This window comes from Panthera onca, chromosome B4 (assembly GCF_046562875.1).
Source record: "Panthera onca isolate mPanOnc1 chromosome B4, mPanOnc1 haplotype 2, whole genome shotgun sequence".
Taxonomy (NCBI): Eukaryota; Metazoa; Chordata; class Mammalia; order Carnivora; family Felidae; genus Panthera; species Panthera onca.
Window position 1 is genome coordinate 10,611,352 of NC_138345.1, and position 22,837 is coordinate 10,634,188.

Here is a 22,837-nt window from a genome sequence, read left to right on the forward strand (position 1 = left end):
TTCACTTCACTGTATATGATCTTCTATGGAAAGAAGTACATGAGAATGCCAATCTCCACTACCAGCCGATGGGATCTCCATTCTTTTACTCTTAGCACAAATTACAATTTCAGAAAATTAAATTTAATCTTGAGAACATTATGGTAAGTGAAATAAGCAAGTCATATATAAGACAAACACCCTATGATTCCACTTACATGAATGAAGTACGTAGAGAAGTCAAATTCAGGGACAGAAAGTAGAATGGTGGGTACCAGAAGCTGGGGGGTGGGGCGGGGGAGGACAGGAAGTTAATGTTTAATGGGGACAGAGTTTCAGTTTGGGAGGATGAAAAAAGTTCTGGAGATGAATGGTGATGGTCCTACGTTAATGTAAATGTAGTTAATGCCACTGAACTGGACACTTAAAAAAGGTTAAAATGGTGGTCTTATGTGTATTTAACCACAATACAAAAATACAAGTAACAAAAAAAGAATCCAATGTACCTACGGCTCCAAAAGAGCAAGCAAATCGTAAAGTAACAGAAATTTATTACAAGGTGTCTTAAGTGTTTTTATTAATAAATATCCAAAACCAACCACACGTTTCTAAAATATTTGGCTTTGAAGGAAAAAGAAGCGTATACCTGAGAAATAGCTAGGACTCATTATTTATATATTTTTAAATCCCTCCAATTAAATAACACAGGCCCTGTTAAAGCCAGAAGCAAAACACATACTTTCAGCACTGAATGTCAAAGTCCTTTCCTATCCCTCCACCACCACAGTTCCCTATGATCTCTCAAGTTCATTTTGTTTTTTCTGTCCATCTGCAAAATATTTCTCTCTAAATAAATATATATACCTTTTCATTCAAGTGCTCTTGTATTGGTAAAACACTCACACCAAGCAGCTGAAGACCATGTGTTAAGACTTTAAAAACTTTAGTTACAGCTCCATTTTTATCTTTTAGCATCCTTCAATGTTTTGTAGAGTAAGAACGATGGCAAAGAAAGTATTTAATTAATTCTTCCTCATAATTTCTAACTTCGTGGTCAGTTTCTGAAGAACATCCACTACTTCACTGTGAACTTTCCAATTTTTACCGTTCAAGATAAGTATCTCTCCAACTAAAAATACAGCTGTCAGGTAATTCCGTTTCTGAGATTCTTGTGCCCAAAGAGCTTGCGAACCCTCTTGCTACATGACATCAAAAATACTTGATAAAATACAATAATTACCCTATTAAATGCACAGCAAAGCTCATAAGCAACTAAGAGAAATCCTCAGAGACCGAAAAAACGCACAGGAGCACAAAGAGAGGGTGATAAGTAAGCACTGATGCCAGCAACGGGCCTTCCAGGCAATTGCCAATCTCCCATAACCACGCTGCACCGTCCAATACTGCAGCCACCAGCCCGTAGCTATTTAAATTTAAATTAATTAAAACCATGTAAAATTTAAAATTCCATTGCTTTGTCATACCTCATACATTTTAAATGTGGCTAGTGGCTGCTGTATTAGCAGAGGTGTGTGACATTTCCATGATCCCCGAAAATTCTACCAGACAATGCTGAAGGGCTTTCAGTGCTGACAGTCATGCTTGGGACAAAACTAGAGCTTTACACGATACAACATGGAAAGTCAGACTACAGATAAGTACAGAGAGCCTGGCACCTGAAACACTACATCTTCAACAAAAATAATTAACTAAGTAAGGGGGGAAAAAAAATCTACCCCAAAGGAAGATTGAAGGAAAATTCTCTCCTGAGTCTAGGTTTATTTGTGTTTGGGGAGGGGGAGGGGAGTATTCACTGGAAATCTGTAACCAAAACCAACCTTCACCCAGGTTTCAAGTTCAAATCCATACACTTGTATATTATAAAAATCTCAAACCTAGAAATTAAGTTGCCCTGGTTTGACATTGTCCTCAATTGCAAATTCCCTCTGGGAGAAAGCACTCTTAAGCCAAGTCTCATAAGCATTTCCACAAAGTTACAGGAAAAATTAGCTCAAAATTTAAAACTATGCATAAGCAAGATTCGACAGAAATAAGCAGACTCATCACAAATACATCAAAAAGGAAAGGACAATAATGTTTTGAAAAACAACAGGAAATGAAAAATATGAGCAAAAAAGAAGGCAACAAATTTGGAAAAGAATCAAGTGAAAAACAGGATAACTAAAATTAAAGCTCAACAGACAAGTTCAGCAAAGTGGATGTTGCTAAAGAGAGAATTAATGAACCAGATGACAGATCTGAAATCATCCAGGATGCAACAAAGACAGATTAAAAAATATAAAGGGGGGCGCCTGGGTGGCGCAGTCGGTTAAGCGTCCGACTTCAGCCAGGTCACGATCTCGCGGTCCGTGAGTTCGAGCCCCGCGTCAGGCTCTGGGCTGATGGCTCGGAGCCTGGAGCCTGTTTCCGATTCTGTGTCTCCCTCTCTCTCTGCCCCTCCCCCGTTCATGCTCTGTCTCTCTCTGTCCCAAAAATAAATAAAAACGTTGAAAAAAAAAAAAAATTAAAAAAAAAAAAAAAAAAAATATAAAGGAAGATTAAGAGATATGAAAAGTAGATTAAAACATCTATTTTACATATATATATATATCTAATTGGGAGTTTTCGAAAGAGAACATCAAGAATGAGGGAGAGACAATCTGCAAAAAGACAATAGCCAAGAATTTTCCTGAACTGATGAAAGACACTAAAGTACAGACTCAGGTTCAGCAAATTCCACAAAGTATAAATAAAATGGAAACTGACACCTAGAGATATCGTGAAACTGTGAAACATCAATGACAGAGAGTTCTTAAAAGCAACCAGAAACCAAAGGCAGATTGCTCACAGAAGGAACAATTAGACTTGACATCTGACTTACCAACTGCAACAATGGGAGCCAGAAGACACTAGAATAATGTCTTCAAAGCTAAAATAAAGAAACTGTTAACTATAATTATATACTCAACACAGTTAAAACTAACTTTTCAAGAAAAATGACAAAATAATGAAAATTTCAGACACAAACGGCGAGAATATAAACAGATCCTCATTAAAGATGCTTCCAAAACTGTAGTTCACAAATATGGAAAATGATGCCAAAGAGAATATCTGAAATACAGGAAAGAATGGTGAGATAAAAGTTGTAAACATGAGTAAACACAAACAAATATTAGAGGTATGATTTCTAAATCAGGAGTTACAAAAAAGAGAGAGAGAGAGAAAGTACTGAACAACAGCATGTAATCTAGAAGGGAAGTAATAAGAAAGGAAATATTCCAAGTTTCTTATGCTGTTATTCAAGAGGAAGATATGGCAGATACTATCTTTTGTTCACATGCCTTCCTTCACTCACTGCTCTCACTGTGACTTCCCTAGGGGTGGGACATACTCCCCACCTCATGGATGTGGGGGCCTGATCACATGACATGTTGGACTCTGGACACAACCGACACTATCCCATTTGTAAGTGGAGGGTTTAAGAGCCCTGAGCTTGGCGTGTCTCTTGTACCCCAACAGCTGCTGGTCCCAGAATGAGTAGACACCCAGCACATAACTGAACCCAACCCAAGGCTTATAGACAAGCCCAGCCAAACCCAGCAGAGACTGCTAAACCTATGAGCTAGACATAAATGTCTGTCCTTTCACAGCCCTGAAATGTTGCAGTGGTTTGTTACACAGCATAATTACTGCAAAAGATGACTAATGCAGAGAGCAAGGACATTAACTTTAAATGCAAATGAAATGTGTGAGTTTTAGTTTTACTAAAAAGCTTTACTCACTAAATTTGTGAGTACACACACACACACACACACACACACACACACACACAATGATACTATTAACATAAAGTTCCAAAATATGTAAAATTCACAATAAGTTGTTCAGGGACATATACATATGCAATGTAACTATACAGAAAAGCAAGAGAATGCTAGAGCCTAAAGTTGAACCTGACAGTTCCCCCGGACAAGTAATGGACAGAGGAGGAGGAACAATGAGATGTGATCCAAGAGGATACCGATAATGTTCTATTGCTTAAGTTGAGGGAGGGGACACTATAGACACCATTATATTAGACCCTATGTAACACACATTACACAGAGCTTTTTGTAGAATAAGTTTTATAATACTTTAATATGAAAGAGCAAAATTTTTCCCAAGCCATTCAGAAGTGAAATGATGATAAATGAGAATAACAGAATACGTGTACCCATCCGTATGAAGGAGTTAAATGCATTTAGAATGTTTAAACTATAATTAAGAGGCAGAAATATTTGTAGTGACTCATTCATTCTTTAAAAGTAAAAGACAAAGTCAAGTGATAGGCAGTTCCACTACAAATTGCAAGAGAGCTTTCACGTGCAAAGACTGAGGATTAGACATTATCCACATGTGTAAGAGCAGCAGGCCTACTCAGAGCTGTATCATTGGTGCTACCTGATCTCAGACGTCTGATCACTAAAGCTTCTGATCTCACCCTCAGAGTTGCACAAGCCAAGTTCATTTTCTAGGAGAAATTCCTAGAGCCTGTTTTACAACATTGCTATGTGTTGAACTACCAGCCCAAGAAAGAGCTTAAGAAAATTTCCTTTGTTGAAGCTTGATTCATGACAGCAAAAAAATTTATAAACAACTCAAATGTCCAACAAGAATTATCAGAAATGATGCCTCAAACAATTTATTTCCCAAAGGATTATAAAGCAATATTTAAATGATTAATGTTGGGTTTTTAAATTTAAAACAAACAGATAATATACAAATTGACTATCCATTCAATAAATATTTACTGAGCAGCTATTATGAGCCAGGGAGTGTTCTAGGCCCTGCAGACACAGCCAAGAACAAAACAAAGATCCTGGCCCCGTGGAACTTACATTAGAGGATTTCTAGTATCTTTCTTTCTTAATTCAGATTCATAGTTCATTGGTTCAAAGACATATGCTGGGCACACATATACGTACTGGGTAATGTCTTCTCATTCCAGATAAACAACTTCAGTTAATATTAGAGTCACTATTCATTGACACAGGAAGTCTCACCACTATACTTTCCTAACTCTTGGGCTTTCTATAAAGAATGCTCTTTCTGCAATTTATACCCCCTGAAATACAATGCTAAATTTGAACAACTTTCAATATTTTCCCAGCTCAGGAGAAGTGAAGCAAATCTTCCGTCAGTGCTAGAGTGAAAGGTCTATTTCTCCTACCCACTATTTACTACATCAACACAGCACTTCCTGCTAATAAGGTCAGAGAATGAGATGGGCAAAATGTGAAATCATTGGATTTCCTCGGTTTGTTTACATGTGTATGTTAATGAAGCATCAGATAAGAATGAGGTCTAATTTCCCCTTCTACAGGTAGAATCTGAGCTAGGTTTCCAGAAGGACTTATCGAATTCCAGCAGCTTTACGCTGGTGAACATGCTAACTTTTATGTATTTAGAAAAACAAATGTCCTTTCCCAAGCTTCTTTACCTACAGCTATAGAGGCAGGGCCTTTCAAAAGCAGCTTATATGGAAACCAATTTGACATTAAACTTCATATATTGAAAAAAAAAAAAAAAAGAATAAATAAACATTTAAAACATTTAAAAAAAAAAATCGGCTTATAATTTGTTCAGGTTATATTTGCCTAACGCACTTGATACATACTATCAGAGAAGTGCACCTAATGCGAGCTCTGCAGATCAAAGCTAAAACGAAGGATACAAGACATCTGACTTTAAGAGGCCTGGCATCATTTTAAAAGTCAGCTAAAAACTCCAGATTCTAAAGACAAGAATCCATCCATGCCTTCAGTAAATACTTATCCAGCTAGACAATATGCAAAAACTTCTCAAGGGGCTTGGTATAAAAAATCAAGACAAACCTGGTCCCAGCCATCCTGCCACTAACCAAACAAATTCAGGACAAAAGTACTATCAGCTCATGCAAAGGCCCTGCAGTGAATGAAAATGAGTAAACGTACTGGCCATAAGATGCAAATATATCAAGTTGAAGAGAGGAAAATTCATGTAGTCAATAAGATTGGAATTCAGCAAATTGATGGTAGGTTGTGGGCCCTGAAGGAAGATCACTCAACATACAAGGAGTCCTAGATGCAAGAGGCACAGCTGAGACTCACGTTCTTTACCTGTAAAATGAGAGTTAAACTTTTCAACGCACCTACCACTCAAGACTGTCAAGTGATTATGCCAGAAAAAATGCTTCGGTAATCTAAATATCTTCTATACTCCAGCACTGATTCAGTTTTGGTTGTTGTTGTTGTTGTTGTTGTTGTTGTTGTTGTTTTCAGGTCTCATTTTTAAATAAGTTGAAATGATTTTTAAGTTCTCTTTCTAGCACTGTTAGATTTAGGACCTAAAAACTAATCTTAAGTCAATGAGTAAGAGAATTCTAACTTCCCAAGCATTATTAGTAGGATCAATCAATAAATTATTGCAGAAAACCAGGTATGAGCTGAAACAAACTGGTCTAAAATGCTGGTTACAAAAAGGGGGTGTGGGAGGGGGCCAGATTCAAATGACACTTAGAAGAAAGTTAAAATGACTATCAGTAGTGAAGTAATCAAAAGAGCAACCCTGAAAGTTTAAGGGAAGAACCTGGAGCATTCTTCTGGCAACCCCTGGTGACGGCAAATTACCAGCTTTGTAGGAAAAAGATTTTGTAATAGAAAAATATTTCCCAAGCAAGTCTGGTGAATGAGCTTTAGAATTCAAACTCATGATAAGCATTGATGAGAAACAAAATGTGATATAAATTGAGGGATGGAGCTCAATATTTCCAAAAAGCAAGTTCTAAAAAGAAATTTCAGAAATTTCTCTTCAGCAATTAATGCAGATAGTCTGCTAATGGTAACTATACTTAGCACCAATTTGAATACACGTTCAAATACAACTTACATTTCCAATAAAACTAGACCACAGATTACACACCAAGCCTCTTGTTTTAAATACAATCAAAAAGCTAGACAAATATATGTATTTCTTTAATTCTTAAAAATATCAGAGGATATAAATTGGTACAACCACACTGACAAAATTGGTAGTAACTAGTAGGGCAAAATATGTATCTGCCTATATTACTCAATAGTTCCGTGCCCAGGGGTATTTCCAAAAGAAAGGACTGCATAAACCCAACAAAGTACACGCACAAAAATGTCCACAGCAGCTTTATTACAATAGCCCCAAACTGGAAATAATTCACATGTGTATTAAAAGAATGGATAAATTGTGATAGGCTTGTGTATGAGGCTGCTACTATGGCACACTATATTTTCCAATAATGGCGACCACAACATTTCTGGTCTCACATGCTCTTCTAGAATCTGATCTCTCCCATTGCTTCTCGGCCTTTTGGCTAAGATCAAGGGCAGAATTCTTCTCTCTCCCCATCAAGAGGCAGAGTCTGTTCCCCCGCTCTTCAAACCTAGGCAGGCTCATAACTGCCTCAAAGAATACAATGCAGTGGAAGTAAAACTGCATTAAGTTTCCAAGCCAAGTCATAAGAGGAATACAGCATGTGTCTGGCTCACAGGATCTCCACCGCTCTCCCCACTGCATGTGTGTGGAGGACGCTAGCACTTGGAACACTGCCACGAGGCTGTGAGCACACTCAGGCCACATTTAAGTGCTGGTCCGCAAACGGCAGACACGTGGGCAAAACTTCCAACACTATTAGGCCCAGCCTTCAAGCAGCCCTTCTTGACACCAAATGCAGCTGTAACAAGCAATGCTCAAATTACAGTTTTGTACGGAAATCAAGGTCATTGTTTAAGTCACTGAGTTTTGAGGCAATTTTTTAGGTGCCCCAGTAACTAGAACAAGTACAGGGCAATGAAAAAGAAACACTACGCTACACGCAACAACATAGCTGAATCTCGTTGACAGACTACAGTATTGAATGAAACAAGCCAGATCAGACACAGAGGAATGTACACTGTATGATACTATTTCGACAAAAACAAAAAACAAGCAATGCAAAACTAGGGGCACCTGGGTGGCTCAAGTCGGTTGAGTGCAGGACTCGTGATTTCACCTCAGGTCATGATCTCACGGGAGATGGGATCGAGCCCCATGTCAGGCTCTGTGCTGACAGCACGGAATCTGCTTGGGATTCGTTCTCTTCCTCTTCCTCTGCCCCTCCCCATCCCCCCCACCCCCCACCCCCGCTTGGTCACTCCCTCTCTCTCTCAAAATAAATGAGTTTTTTTTAACGTAAAACTAGTCTATGGTGCTAGAAAACTGAGTAATTGTTACCCAAGGCAAGGAAGATAGGTAGCATGGATTGGGAAGGAGTGTGACACAGGCTTTCTGGGGTGGCGAAAGTGTTCTATATATTGATCTGAGTATGATTATACATTTACAAAAACTCCTCAGGATATACATTTAAGATTAGTGCACATTACTATATGTATATTATACCTTAATTTAAAAAGTAGGGAAGGATGGTGATCAAAGAACTAACAAGGAATCAGGAGGACAGGGCAGAGCATGCGTGGCACATTGGGGTTTCTTCCCTCCTGGAAATATTTGCCTAATCAAGAGATGCCTGAGAGGCTAAACTGCATGGAGGCGGCCTTGGAGACTCAGAAGCCAAAGTGTCAGAGTACAAGATCCTCCAAGGGAGCCATCCCCTACTTTGGAATAAGACCGCATAAGGCTGAATCCCAGAAGGTATAACACAGAAGTAAACTAAACCGATCCTTGCATAGATTCAAAAAAACTTAATTTGAATAAAGTTAAGACCAAGTGCCTGGCAAAAGCAACAGAAAAAGCCTTACCTAAATCGGTAATTACTTCTAGACCTATTTTTTCAAATAGAATGAACAGTATACAATCAAAGACAGGCAGGAACATTAGGAGATAAGACCCCTCGAGAAATAAAAGACTACAGAAAAAATCTGCACCACCAGGGGATAGTTGCCATGCTCACCCTGTTCAAAGAGGTATGTACAGAGCTTGAAATTTTTGATAGGGAATTAGAAACTATGAAAGTGACATGACCACTTAAAAGGAACCAAACTGAAATTCTAGAATGAAAAATACAATTAACCAAAATTAAGAACCCAGAGAATAACATTTAAGAGCATACTAGACAGTGGGGTGCCTGGATGGTTCAGTTAAGAGTCCAACTCTTGACTTCGCTTCAGGTCATCTCACAGGTCACGAGACTGAGCCCTAACACCGGGCTCTGCGCTGAAGGTGCAGAGCCTGCTTGGAATTCTCTCTCTCTGCCCCACCTTCCTCCTAAGGGCGTGCAGCCTCGCACTCTCTCTCTCAAAATAAATCAACTTAGAAAAAAGAGCATATTAGATGAAGACTAACTTAGTAAACTGGAAGACAGAACACACACACACACACACACACACACACACACAAATATCCAGCACAGAAAAGAAATAAAAGAATGGAAAATACAGAAGGCAAGTGAAATGCACAGAGGATTTGGTGAGTCTAACACTGTGGAACTGAAGTCGCAGAAAGATCAAGAAGCAGAATGGGGAAGAAGCAATATTGGAAGAGATGATGGCTGAGAGCTATCCAAAACTGATGAAAGACATCGGAAGGTATACTCCCCAAGCAAGAAAGGGAGGATTCTTTGAAATCCAAAAAGAAAATCTCAAAAATAGCCTGAGAAAGAAACCAATTACCAAGACAGAAGCAATAAACTATGACTGACTTCTCAATAGAAACAAAGCCAAAGAGGGGCACCTGGGTGGCTCAGTCAGCTAAGCGTGTGACTTCGGCTAGGTCATGATCTCAGAGTCCATGAGTTTGAGCCCCGCGTCGGGCTCTGTGCTGACAGCTCAGAGCCTGGAGCCTGGTTTGGATTCTGTGTCTCCCTCTCTCTCTGCTCCTCCCCAGCTCGCACAATAGAAATATATCTTTGGGGTTTAAAATATATATGCGTTTTAAAACATGGTGACAACGAAATGGGTTTAAAAAAGAAGAAAGAAAGAAAATTAACTTAAATGTTTTTAAAGGCCTTTCACAATCTCAGGAAAAAGAGTGGAAGTCTCAATATTATACTCTGGTAAGTTGAGAAAACATTATCAGAATTTCGTAGGCCAACACTAAAGGAACAGCAAAAGAACACATGATCCCACGCTAATAAAAAAGGAGTAAATGGAATAATTATTTTTACAAAGAGAATCCAAAACAAAGGTAGAATGAGGGGAAAAAATATGGAAAACAAGGAATTCAAGTAGATTTTTTTAATTTTTAAATATTTATGTCAATGTAAAGTTATTAAGTGCCAATTCATTTTTGTAATAGTCATCAGCAAAATACACAAAAATATCTGGCACACATACCTAACTTTTATAAATTTTGACCAATCTTTTCTACTGCGACTGACTTTTTGAAATCTTATTTCACTTTCTCTTTTCTCACCACAGATATGCTACCAAGCATTAAAATGTCCAAAAACCAAATAAGAAGAAACAAGAACAAAAAAGCTCAGAGAGCTAACTAGCTTATAAATACTGCATTAGTTCCATAATAAAATATTAATTTGCCATTACTGATCTATGTAAAGTTATTGAAATTAATATATTAAGAAACTCAAAAACAATATTTTTTCACTTCTTTCATGAAAAACATTACTCTAATATTTTTAATTCATTGCTAATTTAGTGAAAGGAAAATTCCAGCATAAAATTATAACTTTTTCTACACTGACATCAATGTCGGCAAGACACAGGTGCAACATGTACCTCTGTCAGAGAATAATCAAATATCTATTTCGAGCCAAAAACACTTAAGCAAACGAGATATGAAACTCCAGAGTCAACTCCTGACCTTCCTATAGGCAAATGAAACTACCCGCCCCTTAATAAATATTTTTTGATTTTACGGTAGATTGCTACTACCATTTTGTGAGAGGTAGGTATCTTAAGGTAGCCTAAGCTCTCGCAAAGAAACAATGCTACCAAAATTATATCAAAATACTATATTCGTATCGTATAGCCTCTCTCTGTAAAGAAATCAAAGAATCTTTTTATTTCATTCCCGCCTTTCAGATTTAAAAACTGAGAGTGAACAGCGCCAGAATTAAAAAACGAGACCCCAAAGCGTACAGAGAGGCATGTCCAGGTCTACTGCGTTAGAGTCAACGACACGGACTCCCTTTCCACGAGGGCTGAGGAGCAAGACCAAGCCCTCCGTTCAGGGGGCTCGAACGCGGTGCCAAGAGCCTTCTCCACACACCAAACGCGGCTGCCGACGGGCCGTGTGGGGAGCTAACTCCTACCCAAGCGTTCTTCTCTAACCTTCACAGCAGTCTCTTCAGGCGCCCTGGCCGTGCGCATGCTCTGGTCTTATCCTCACAGCGTCCCACCCGCTCACCTCCCCTCTGCACCTGCTATCTCCTCCTATTCCTTCAGGTCTTAGGAGTCCCTGGCTCAGGGAAGCTTGCCCAACCACCCCCAAGTCAGGTTAGGCTCCTTGCTCCTGGGTTTTATAGCTCCCAGTACTTCAAAGAACCTATCTCCCTGTCATCGTTGAAAACAAGGTAGCTAACCTGAGGCACGGAAGGCACTGGAGAAACACTTGCTGGATGAACAAACAAATCTGAATTTACGATTCTCCCCAGTTTTGCAAAGAAAACAGCCCTCAAAAATTAAGTTATTTGCATGAAATGATATAGCCTGGAAATGGCATAGATCGGTTGAGAATCCAAGTGTCTGCAATTCTAATTCCCAAGCTGTGACCCCCAGGTACTATAATGAAATGTGCCAGAAGACAGATTTCTTTCAAATTGGTAGTACTTTTGTTGACTTCCACTGTAAAAAGTGAGATACTTTTTAATGGGGGGCGGAGGGGAGAGAGACTCTAAATACCAGCGAATCCCACCTAAATGCTGCCAATATGCCTTTCAAAAATCACCCTGAAGGGACAAACTGAAACTTTCCGGGAATAAACGGTCAGAACACTGTTGATAACAATGTCATTGCACTAAAGCAAAACAAGCACGGTTAAAGTGCAATTGCAAACATAAACCAGAATGCAATCACCTGTCTCTTTCTCTCGAACTGAAGCACCAATTCCCCAGGTTTTAGTATTGTGGCTAAGTCTTCTGCCAGCTTCCAACTGCCTTAACTAACATGCCTAGTGCACGTTAACCGAAGTTAACTGTGTTTTCAATCTGCCACTAGCTTTCATTTACTGGCCTCCTTCTCAGTCACGTTCACCGGCTGCAAAACGTAACAGGAACTTGAGATAGATGTGCACGTGGCGGCCACGGCGGACCGGTACAACCTCTGCCAGGCACTGGAGGCCCACATTGAATCCGCCATGCCAGGAAGTTGTATTCGATCCCCACAACTCCAAGGATGGCCAGCCAGTTGACAGATGGTGGCAAAGCTGACACTTCCACTTACTGGCTTGTATAACCAGTGGCAGTTGTCCTCACTAGGAGGTATTTCACGTCGAAGCACTGTCATAACTGGAAATGGGCTACCCTCATCAGAAACAAGTGCACCGGGGAGTCTGACCGCTAGCTAAAAACAGTAAGTAGGCACAAACACCAAGACTCGGGCCCAAATTCTTCATGTTTGGCAAACGATGCTTCTTCAAATGCCTTTGAGACAACTCACTAATTCTTTAATCAGCAAAGGAATCTGTTAACTCGGGATACCTGTTTTCCTTTAAAAATTAATTTATACTTCTATTAGCATAATTTTTTTCTGTTATATTTTGACCTATGTACGTTTGACATATGTCAATTGCGTGGGTAGAATCCCACACAGGATCTACATCCACTCTAAGTAAAAACCTAAACTATGTTTACAAACTTTATTATCAGAAACAGCAAACTCATAAATATTTTTTCTTAATTTGAGGGTCTGATAGAGAAATACAAGTAAATACACCACTGTTCATGTGATGCTGGCGAACTGAATTCTTATTAAAATGACTTTACAAAAGGAAAAAGTACCCTGACTTCCCTCCATTAGAACTTCCCAGAGATTCAACACATAGAGGGAGTTGGCCACGGTGATCTCTAAAGTTCTGTCCAACTTTTCGGAGCTACAAAATGTTCAGTGTGTATCCCAGAGACTTGATTCCATTTATAAATGGATTAGTATAGGATTAAAGTCACTTTCTTCCAGCAAGCAAAATATTTAAGATCGTGTCCCCACTCTCTTTCCCCCCATTTGTGTCACATTATTTCCCGTGACTGGGTAGTGCCCCAATTCAAACATCCTCCCCAGTCCCATAAGGGACCATTTAACTCCTATCAAAGTCTACTGACGAAAAAGCAACTGTGGATTAAAATGCGGGGAAAGGGGAGGAGGCGGGGAGAGTGCAATTCTCAATTTATAGAAATGTCTTCCAATTTACAGAAATGTGGATTCGCAGACTCCTCGCATTTCCTGGCATTAAAATACCTGCGAGCAACCATTCTCACGCATTAGATCTGCCGCACCGTCACTCGGCTGTTAGCTGCAAACTACTTTGCAAACTTTGCAAAGGCGCACAGATTTCCAGGCTCTCCGATTCCCTCATTCACCCCATCCTCCGCTTGCGGAGCCGAAAGAAAGTTCCGCGGCACGAAGGCAGTAATTTAAAAGAACGAAGTTCGCCTCAGTCCTGCCCACTTGGGCTCCGCAGGACGCAAGTGAAACTTGCAGGGGAGACAGACACGTCTCCCGGGGACCGAAGCTTGCTCCGGGGGGGAGGGGGAGGCGGCGGGGCTCCCCTCCCCCAGGATCTGAGGACCCGGGTCCTTTCCACCGGGCCCCTTCACCCGCCACCAGGTCCCCTCGCGCGGCGTCCGCCGCAGACCCTCCCCGCACGCCCCCTGCATCCCAGCGCCCCCCCACCCCACCCGGCGCCCGCCAACCTGCCAATCACTCCCGCAGAGCCCCACGATCGAGGTTCCAGGGGGCACTCGGACGGCCCCGCACAGGTTCCCCGAGCCTGACCCCCCCCAAGAGCTGAGGCGGGGAGCCGCAGCTCCGTCCACCTCCCCGGGGCCGGGAATGGCGGCGTCCGGCTCCCCGGGGCCAACCCGAGTCCCTGCCCGGAGGAAACCCCGGAGACCGGCACCGCCGCCGCCGGCCGGCCGCCTGCGGTGGGAGATGAAGAAATGAAGTTACCTCCGGACGGTCCCGTCGGCGGAGGCTGTGGCGGGGCGCAGAGCGGGGAGTCGGGGCAGCCGAGCAGGTCCCGGCGCGGCGGCGGCGGCTACCGCAGTGCCCTCCGCCCCATTGTTTCCTTTCCAAGAGGCTCCCGGCGAAGCCGAGCCCGGGAACCAGGAAGTTCCCCGGCGCGACACCTCCTGCCGCCGCTATGGAAACGGCCCCCGCCTCCCAGGGCGGCTCGCCCGGGACCCCGCCTCCGCGCCGCCGGCCCCGCCCGCCTCACGGGCCGCCGCCAACCGTCGCCGCTGCGGCCGCGGCCGCCGCCATCTTGGCGCGGCCGGGCGGCCCTTTCCCGGCGGCACGTGCGCGCCGCTCCCGCGTTCCCGCCGGCCGCGGGGGCGCGCTTCCAGGGCTGCGGGGTGCGGACGCAGCTCGCCGGGATCCCGGGCGGGAAGCGGCGCCTCTGACCCCGGGCCGGCAAGGGAGGGAGGACCCGCGCCGCACTGCAGACCCCGGACCTGGAGCGAGGCTTCGAGGCACGGCGCGGAAACGACCCACTTAAGCCGTCCAATTGGAAAGGTCAAGGGATGGGCGAGCTCAGGGCTGAAGTCAGTAGAGTAGTGGCCTAGAGCGCGTTCTCTGCTGCCACATTGCCGCGCGTTTCGTTTCGGGCCCATCTTACCAGCTGTCAGAGCTAGGGCACTCTAATTTTCTCTGTGCCTCAGTTTCTTCATCTGTAAAGTGACAGAATCCTAGTACCTGCCTCGTAAGGTTATCACTTGGAACAATCAAGTGCCTGGTAGTAAGTGCAAAATGATCGTTCAATAAAAAGGTATTGCTTCTAACAAAAATCACATTTCTGTCATTTTCCAGGAACTTTAGGTCTTCCAATCAGCACTGCTTTAAATAGGCTACTGTCTCAGATCCCATTGCTACTTAAAACTTCCCAAATGTTCATCTTTTGTCCCATCTTTCTCTAGGTCAGCTTTCCTTTTTTATATCATGGAAACTGTCAAGAGTTTTAATCTCCAGAGTCTTCCATTAAGAGGTGCCATAAAAAGGTGAATGATGTAAACTTTCCAACACTGTAATTAGCTGACAGTTAAATGATTTATTCAATAGAAGCTAGAAGAGTTAGGGTGTGCAAATAACAAAGGCTTCCTGTCCTTGATTCCAGGAACTAGAATTACTAAAGCTGGCAACTCTGCACCATTGTTATTATCTCTTTTCCAGCTGGTGAAAACAGACACCAAAAAACTGGGTGCTGTGTGCAATATGGAAACAGAGGGATGGACAGAGGAGGTGGGGTCACAGACTCTGCTGAAGGATGCAGACTTTAATAACTGTGCGTAAGACCGGGTCTTGGATAGTCTCCAAGGTTCCTTGTAGCTTACAAGTATTGTGATCTTATTCGTACACTCTTTAAGTTTATACTTCCCTTTGGCTATTCACTTAAACCAGGTTTGTGAAGACAGGTGTTTAATAAGCCTGATCCAAAACTGGCATAAATAGTTGGATATATGAATTGCGGTACAAACAGGTCAAGAGTTGGCAGGATGCAGGAAACTTTTTCAATACCCAAACACTTCTCCAAAAGTTCTGGAATGCTCTGATTAGCGATTACCCAAACTGAGATACCTGAATTTCTGAAAGGCAGGAGCCCTGCTGCTCATATAGCTTTGTAGCCCGTATTGGACCAGCAGTTTGCACATGGTAGGCCCTCAATAAATGTTTATTGAATTAAATTGCCATGTTTATGGCTGAGTGCTCATCATTTAAGGAGACCTTGGGAACCACAGAGATACACAAGAGATGTTACTCAAGGGACATCACTGCAAATCAACAGGAACCCCACGTCACTAGTAAATGTGATTTGGGAATGAACAACCCTGGCCTCAGGCATATTTGGCAAAATAAAGTGGAAATTTCAGATAGGTTTTTCCACAACTTATATGGGTAAGTTTTTTTAACTTTATTTTGGACCTAATTATGAGCACCACTGATTGAATTTTATGCTTCAATAATAGCCCTCTGACTCTATATAGTACAATTCAAGTTCAGAAATCCCCACATTTTTCCCCAAGTCAGAGTGTCACCAGTGAGTTCTGTCACTTCAGTATAAAACTAGTATTTGTTCTTAGGGATAATTTCAGGGAATTGCTATAGTTTTTTGTATATTTAAGCATCTCGGAGGTATTGTTAAACGACAAACACAGATTTTTGTCTTTAGATCCCCTGTGTAGGGCTTCACACTGGGGTAGGCGTGCAGATTCACTTATCTGTGGCATGTGATAAACGTGGAATTTACATCAGTGATTATCAAGGAAATAAAGATAGAATCATTTTTCCTCTAAACCAGGGATGCGCAAACTTTTTCATACAGAGGAAACGTAGTAAACATGAGGGCAAAAGTAGACAATATACAACAGGATGAATGTGCCTGTGTTCCACTAAAAACTCACGGAAATAGGTGGATTTGACCCGCAAGGCCATATTTTGCTGACCCCTAAAGAATTCTGTCAGATGCACTCCATTTTTCTATTCACTCCAATGTGAAATGCCAGATATTAAAATACAAAGGGTAAAAGCTCGATATCAATAAAGCACCAAAAAGTCAAAAAAAAAAGTATGGAATCAGTTCACGTTACCAATTAAAATATTTCACAAACACCAAAGGTTTAGAACTACATTTTGTGTACTATAATGAAATAAGATAGATGGATATTGGCCTTTGGTTTTTTTCAAAAGCTAGGAGTTAGGACAATGGGAATACGTAAAATGTTGACAAAGGTATGAGTGCACCCACGGAATGCCATAATAACTTCTGGAAAGCCAGAAGTACAATTGGAGGTGAGAACATAAGAACATAGAACATAGAAGAAAAAAAAAAATTCTCCAAAGCAAATCATCCTTCACTGCCATCTTTACAATGTGGATGAAAGTATAGGTCCTTTGAGTCTCCTGTAAGTTGAGAATTCAAATGTGAATCCGTGGCTATTTGATCCATTCAATTTCTTTTTAATAGGGGTAACAGATAGGTCCCTAAGGAGGGACGGGAGGAAGAAGGGGACAAAAAAGCTGAGGCAAACTCTGCTGTGCACATTCTCATCCTCACTAGCAGCAATACTTTCTGAAATTTCCTAAGGAAGCAATGCTCTCCTATTGGTTAGGAAAGTCACCTCCAGTGAGACTGCATATAATTGTTCTTCACTATTGGGGAAAAAGCCAGCCCAGTCAGTATCTGTGCACCCAGTGTAAGTACACAAGCAATGGGGGATCAACAACCACGTCCACACTGCTCATACGAAAAAGTTATCCTTTGGTTCAAAAGGTAACTTACTGATGCAGAGCAAGGAAAAAGTTCACGGAAGGGTTGTGAACCCCATAAAACTGTATGCAAGGTGTTGTGTACACAATTTGTTACTTACAACTATCTGGGGTTGTCTTGTCCGTTTATCGGTATACTTGGGGGTTGTTTCTGTCTGTCTTAAGAACGTCCATGCCACAGATTGGGGAACTCCTCTGTCTTCTTCCCTGTTCTATCTCTTGGTCCAGATCAGTGTCTGGTACAAGACCAGCTCTCTATAAACACTTGTAGAAGGAATGAAGAAAGAGGAGGAGGGAAGGAGAGAGGAAGGAACAAAGGTACACAGATACCCATTTTCTCTGGGCAGAAGTCTTCTAACTTTCATCGTATGCTCAGAAGGGTCTGTGACACATACACACAAGTAAGTAAGAAAGACCAGTTTTCAACTACAAAGGCCACCTCTCATTATCTCCTCTGCCCTTTTGCTCACCAGCCACCCTACTCACAGAACAAAATGGTTATCATGGTTTGCCAGAAGCCTACGATGATGTCATACCATTTGGAGAGTGTCTCATTATGTTTTTATAGCTTTAGAGAATTGCTTCTGCCTGCTCAACTTTAAAGTCTCATTTGACCACATCTTAGATGGCATGCCCTTAATTTTTTTTAATCTCATCAAACAGAGTTGTATTAAAAAGAACTGTAAGGGGCGCCTGGGTGGCTCAGTCAGTTAAGCGTCCGACTTCGGCTCAGGTCATGATCTCACGGTCCGTGAGTTCGAGCCCCGCGTCGGGCTCTGTGCTGACGGCTCAGAGCCTGGAGCCTGTTTCAGATTCTGTGTCTCCCTCTCTCTCTGACCCTCCCCCGTTCATGCTCTGTCTCTCTCTGTCTCAAAAATAAATAAACATTAAAAAAAAAATTAAAAAAAAAAAAAAGAACTGTAAGATATTGAAATAAATGAGGTATGATTGCAAGGCATTTTTGTCCCCAATTTAGGGTGATAAAACTTTTGCCTCTATATGTATGGGTTTCTAATTAACTTTTAAACCCTTGTGTACACAAATCTGTATAAGTTGTGTGGTAGCTAATTTTCAAAGATGGTCCCCCAGTGAACCATGACTCCAGTGTTCACATCTTTGTATATCGTCCTCCTCTTGAATCTGAGCTGGCCAAAAGAATAGGGCATAAGTGACACTGAATATTTTCTAAGACCAGATGATGAGAAGTCTTACAGCTTTTGTCTGGATCTCTGAAATACTTACCCTTAGCACACCCCCTCCCAGAACTCAGCTTCCAGGGTTTGTTCTTTTTTTTAATAAATTTTTAATGTTTTTATTTATTTGTGAGAGAGAGCAAGCAAGCAGGGAGGGGCAGAGAGAGAGGGAGACCCAGAGTCCGAAGCAGGCTCCAGGCTCTGAACTGTCAGCACAGAGCCCGACGTGGGGCTCGAACTCCTGGACAGTGAGATCATGATCTGACCCGAAGTCAGACGCTTCACCGACTGAAACACCCAGCGTCCCCTCAGCTTCCACGTTGAGGCCACAATAGTGGCAACGTTCACTGAGCCCCAGCCAATAGCCAGCTTCCACCGCTAGGCACGCAGGTGAGACAATCCTGCACATCCAGCACAGATGAGCCCTCAGATGCCTTGACCCCCAACTCTGCGACCCCGTGAGAAACCCCAAATGAGGACGTCTTAGGTGAGCGCAGTCAACCCGTGGAACCACAAGAGCAAACATTAATTGTTGTTGTAAGTCACTGAAACAGGCTGCTTTGTTATCCACATGTTGATAACTGGGATATGTTGATTAAAAATAAAGTTGCTAAAAAATAAAATAAAAAATAAAAAAATAAAAATAAAGTTGCTTAGAGGTACCTAGGTGGCTCAGTCGGTTAAGCGTCCGACTTCAGCTCAGGTCACGATCTCGCAGTTCATGATATTCGATCCCCACGTCAGGCCCTGTGCTGACAGCTCGGAGCCTGGAGCCTGTTTTGGATTCTGTGTCTTCCTCTCTCTCCGCAACCCGCCCCCGACCCCCCACTCCTGCTGTCTCTCTCGAAAATAAACAAACATATAAAATAATAAAAAATAAATAAATAAATAAATAAATATAAAGTTGATAAAGCCAAATTTAGCTATATGTACGCTAAGACCTTAATAAATAACTTCATCAAAATTACAGAAATGCTGCATAAGAAGGTCAAGTTCAAGAAGAACAAGGTGAGCTGTAAAGGATCCTGAGGTATCCCATGGCCTGTTCTTGGCTGATGTTGTCTGGCTTCTTCCCTTGAGTGGGGGGTGGCTCTCTGGACACCATGAAACAACATAACAACCTTAACCTTTCTGTGTCTGCAAAGTAATACACTTGCAATTACATGTGACTTACACAGACATGAAGTAAGTCCCCACCCACATGCTTTGGCTAAAAAAGGAAAGGAGCGGTCACAAGTAACCAGACTAAAGGTTCAATTAAAATGAGACAATAGATGGAAAAAAAAATTTTTTTTAATCTACTCAGCTTCTCTTTTCTATTTGCTAATGCTTTATGAAGATTGCAGGCCCATAATTCCTAATCAGCACTTATGAAATCTAAAAAGCTCTGGAAACAAAAAGGGTTTTGTTTTTTTTTTTTCCCACCTAAGTTTGGCACCTAGATTCATTTGGTAGCAACTGGACTTTCCTTTGGCTGTTTATGGTCTTTATTTTATTTGATATGAACACTCGTCCTATTACAGAACCATCAGCGTGTTGATGACAAGGCCCTGGCCCAGCTCCCACCTATGCTGCCCTCAAGTAATATGCAGTGTATGTGCTATGTCACCCTTCTAGAAACCGAAACTTCTGAATTCCAAAACAGTTTTAGCTTCAGACCTGAAGTAGACTTTATTAGAGACCCGAAGTAACATTTTTTTTTTTTTTTTGCACAGGGGTGGGGCGATATTAACGTGGGGTCATTGAACACTCGATTCAGACAGCCTGAGTTCAAATCCCCTCTCCACTGTTTGCCACCTCTGACACCTAGAGAAACCCTCTGCCTCAGTTTTCCCCTCTGCAAAATGAAGACAGTAATAAAAATTACCTCATAGGGTTCTTAGAGAACTAAATGGGGCCACACATGCAAAGGGCTTATCCCAATGACCAGCAGTTAGTAAACACTCAACAAATGTCAAGTCTTATTGTGTTATTATTACATATAAGCTTTTTTTCATGTTCAACAAAACTAATATCTCTCTTGGGGCTCCGTGAGAAAAAAAGAAACTGCTCAAGGTATTACCAGCAGGAAGATATTTAACACAGGGAATCAGAGGTAAAAAATCTTGGGAAAGGGTGAGTGGGGGGGAAGGGGACCAGCACTGACTCCTGAGTTATTCCACAGCAGTTGTGGACCTGATCGGTGTCAGGAAGCTGCTGAACTCAGAATTTGGAGTCACAGGAAATGACACGAAATCATTGCCAATGCCACAGCTGCCTTGCAGCTTAGAAGCTGGTAACTGCCAGGGGTACTCTCTGGAGTCTAGCTTCACGGCACATATGCATGTCTGTCAAACCCTTATGTCAGCCACTGCTGTCAGAGGAACAATGTCAGGCTCCCTATGCCATTCAGATCCCAGGCGTGCCTCTCACTGGCAGAACACCTTATCAGAACAGTGCTAGCAAAGGACTCTGGGAAACGCAGCCCCTGTGATACAGATGATACCCAACACAAATAATTTAATAATAGTGATTTACATTTGTAAAGCATCTGCCGTAAGGTTCTGCGAGGCAAGCAGGAACTGAGCACAGAGACGTGACGTGTCCAGAGTTGGCTGAGTAGTGAGACACTCGGATGCTCATATTCCAAATCTAGAGTGTGATGCTTTATCCCAATGCTCATCCGAGTCCTATTTTTTCCCCCAAGTCCTCATACCATTTGTATTATTTACATACTGTCTCTCTTTAAGGTGGCTCACATTTCTACTTAAGTCAATTTAAATAGGAAAATTTGCATCGCTATCTAAAGTATAATGCAAATCACTGAAGTGGAAAGCAGATGTCATGTACCATAAATGGAAGATAAAAGTAAAAATGAACACACAGGGGGCGCCTGGGTGGCTCAGTAGGTTTAGCGACCACTTGGGCTCAGGTCAGGACCGTCGTGGCTCAGCTCGTGAGTTGGAACCTCTCACTGTCTCTGCTGTCAGTGCAGAACCCACTTCAGATCCTTTGTCTCCCTCTCTGCCCCTCCCTCACTTGAGTTTTCTCTCTCTCTCAAAAATAAACGTTAAAAAAAAATGAACACACAGAAAACCACACAATAGTATGAAGACCACTTCAATAGCATTGCCCACAGAGGGCACTGAGCCTGAAGCCTGCTCTGTGTTGAAAATGGAGACTGGGGTGTGTTAGATGTCAGACATACGAACAGCAAACACCTAAGACCAAACTGAAACTCTCTCACTGATACATTCACAAGGTCTAAAAGATGACTAAAATCCTTGAAAAGAAATTAAATTTCTCACTACGTGAGGCAATGTTATTTAAAGCCTTAGCCATCTTACCTTCTAAATACATCCTACACTTCAGGTAACAATGCTTCCTGCCGTATCAATTTTGAAAGTTGAGCTCACAATCAGAGGATTTATTAGTTCAATTTTGGAAAGTACTTGGTAGCTCAGTGTTAAATATACATCAGTGTGTTTTGCTCCTACTGACTCATTCATGGTAAGATTTGTTTGATGCAGAAGTAAAATTCACATCATATACAATACACCATTTCAAAGTGAACAATTCAGTAGCATTTAATACATTCACAAGGTTGTTCAACTACCACCTCTATGTTATCCCAAAACATACGCATCTCCCCAAAAAGAAACTCTATACCCAGTAACCAGTTAACTTTCTATTTCCTCTCTCCCCAGCCCCTGGCAGGCACCATCCTGCTTTCTGCCTCTATAGATTCACCCTGGATGTTTCATGTAAATGGAATTATATAATATGTGACATTTTGTGTCCATCTTTCACTCAGCCTAAGGTTTTTGCAGTTCATACACATTGTAGCATGTCCCTGTACTTCATTCCATTTTAGGACTGAATAACATTGCACTGAATGGATATACCACATTTGGTTACTCATCCGTCCATGCATGAACATCTGGGTTGCCTCCAACTTCAGGCTATCGGGAATAGTGCTATGAACACGCGTGTACACGTATCTGCCTCAGTGCCTGCTTTCCAGTTATTTTGGAAGTAGGCTTCGGATTGGAATTGTGGGATTGTATGGTGATTACGTTTAACTTCTTGAGGAACTACCAAACCGTTTTCATCAGGGAGGAACCATTTTCCATTCCCGACCAGCAGTGCACAAGGGTTACAATTTCTCCATATCCTTGCCAACACTACTTATTTTCTGCTTTTTGTGATTACGGCCATCCTTGTGGGTGTGAAGTGGTGTCCCGAGGTTTTGATTTGCATTTCGTT

The 22,837-nt window shown here is 42.0% G+C and overlaps 1 protein-coding gene across 1 annotated transcript in view; it reads right to left on the reverse strand.

Moving 5' to 3' along the window:
* Positions 1 to 14,201, reverse strand: part of USP6NL (USP6 N-terminal like) — a 180,403-nt gene extending 166,202 nt beyond the window's left edge. The window contains exon 1 of the mRNA XM_060659332.3: positions 14,088 to 14,201. The gene's annotated coding sequence lies outside the window, so the exon portion shown is untranslated. The remainder of the gene's footprint in view (positions 1 to 14,087) is intronic.
* Between the last annotated feature and the right edge of the window lie 8,636 nt (positions 14,202 to 22,837).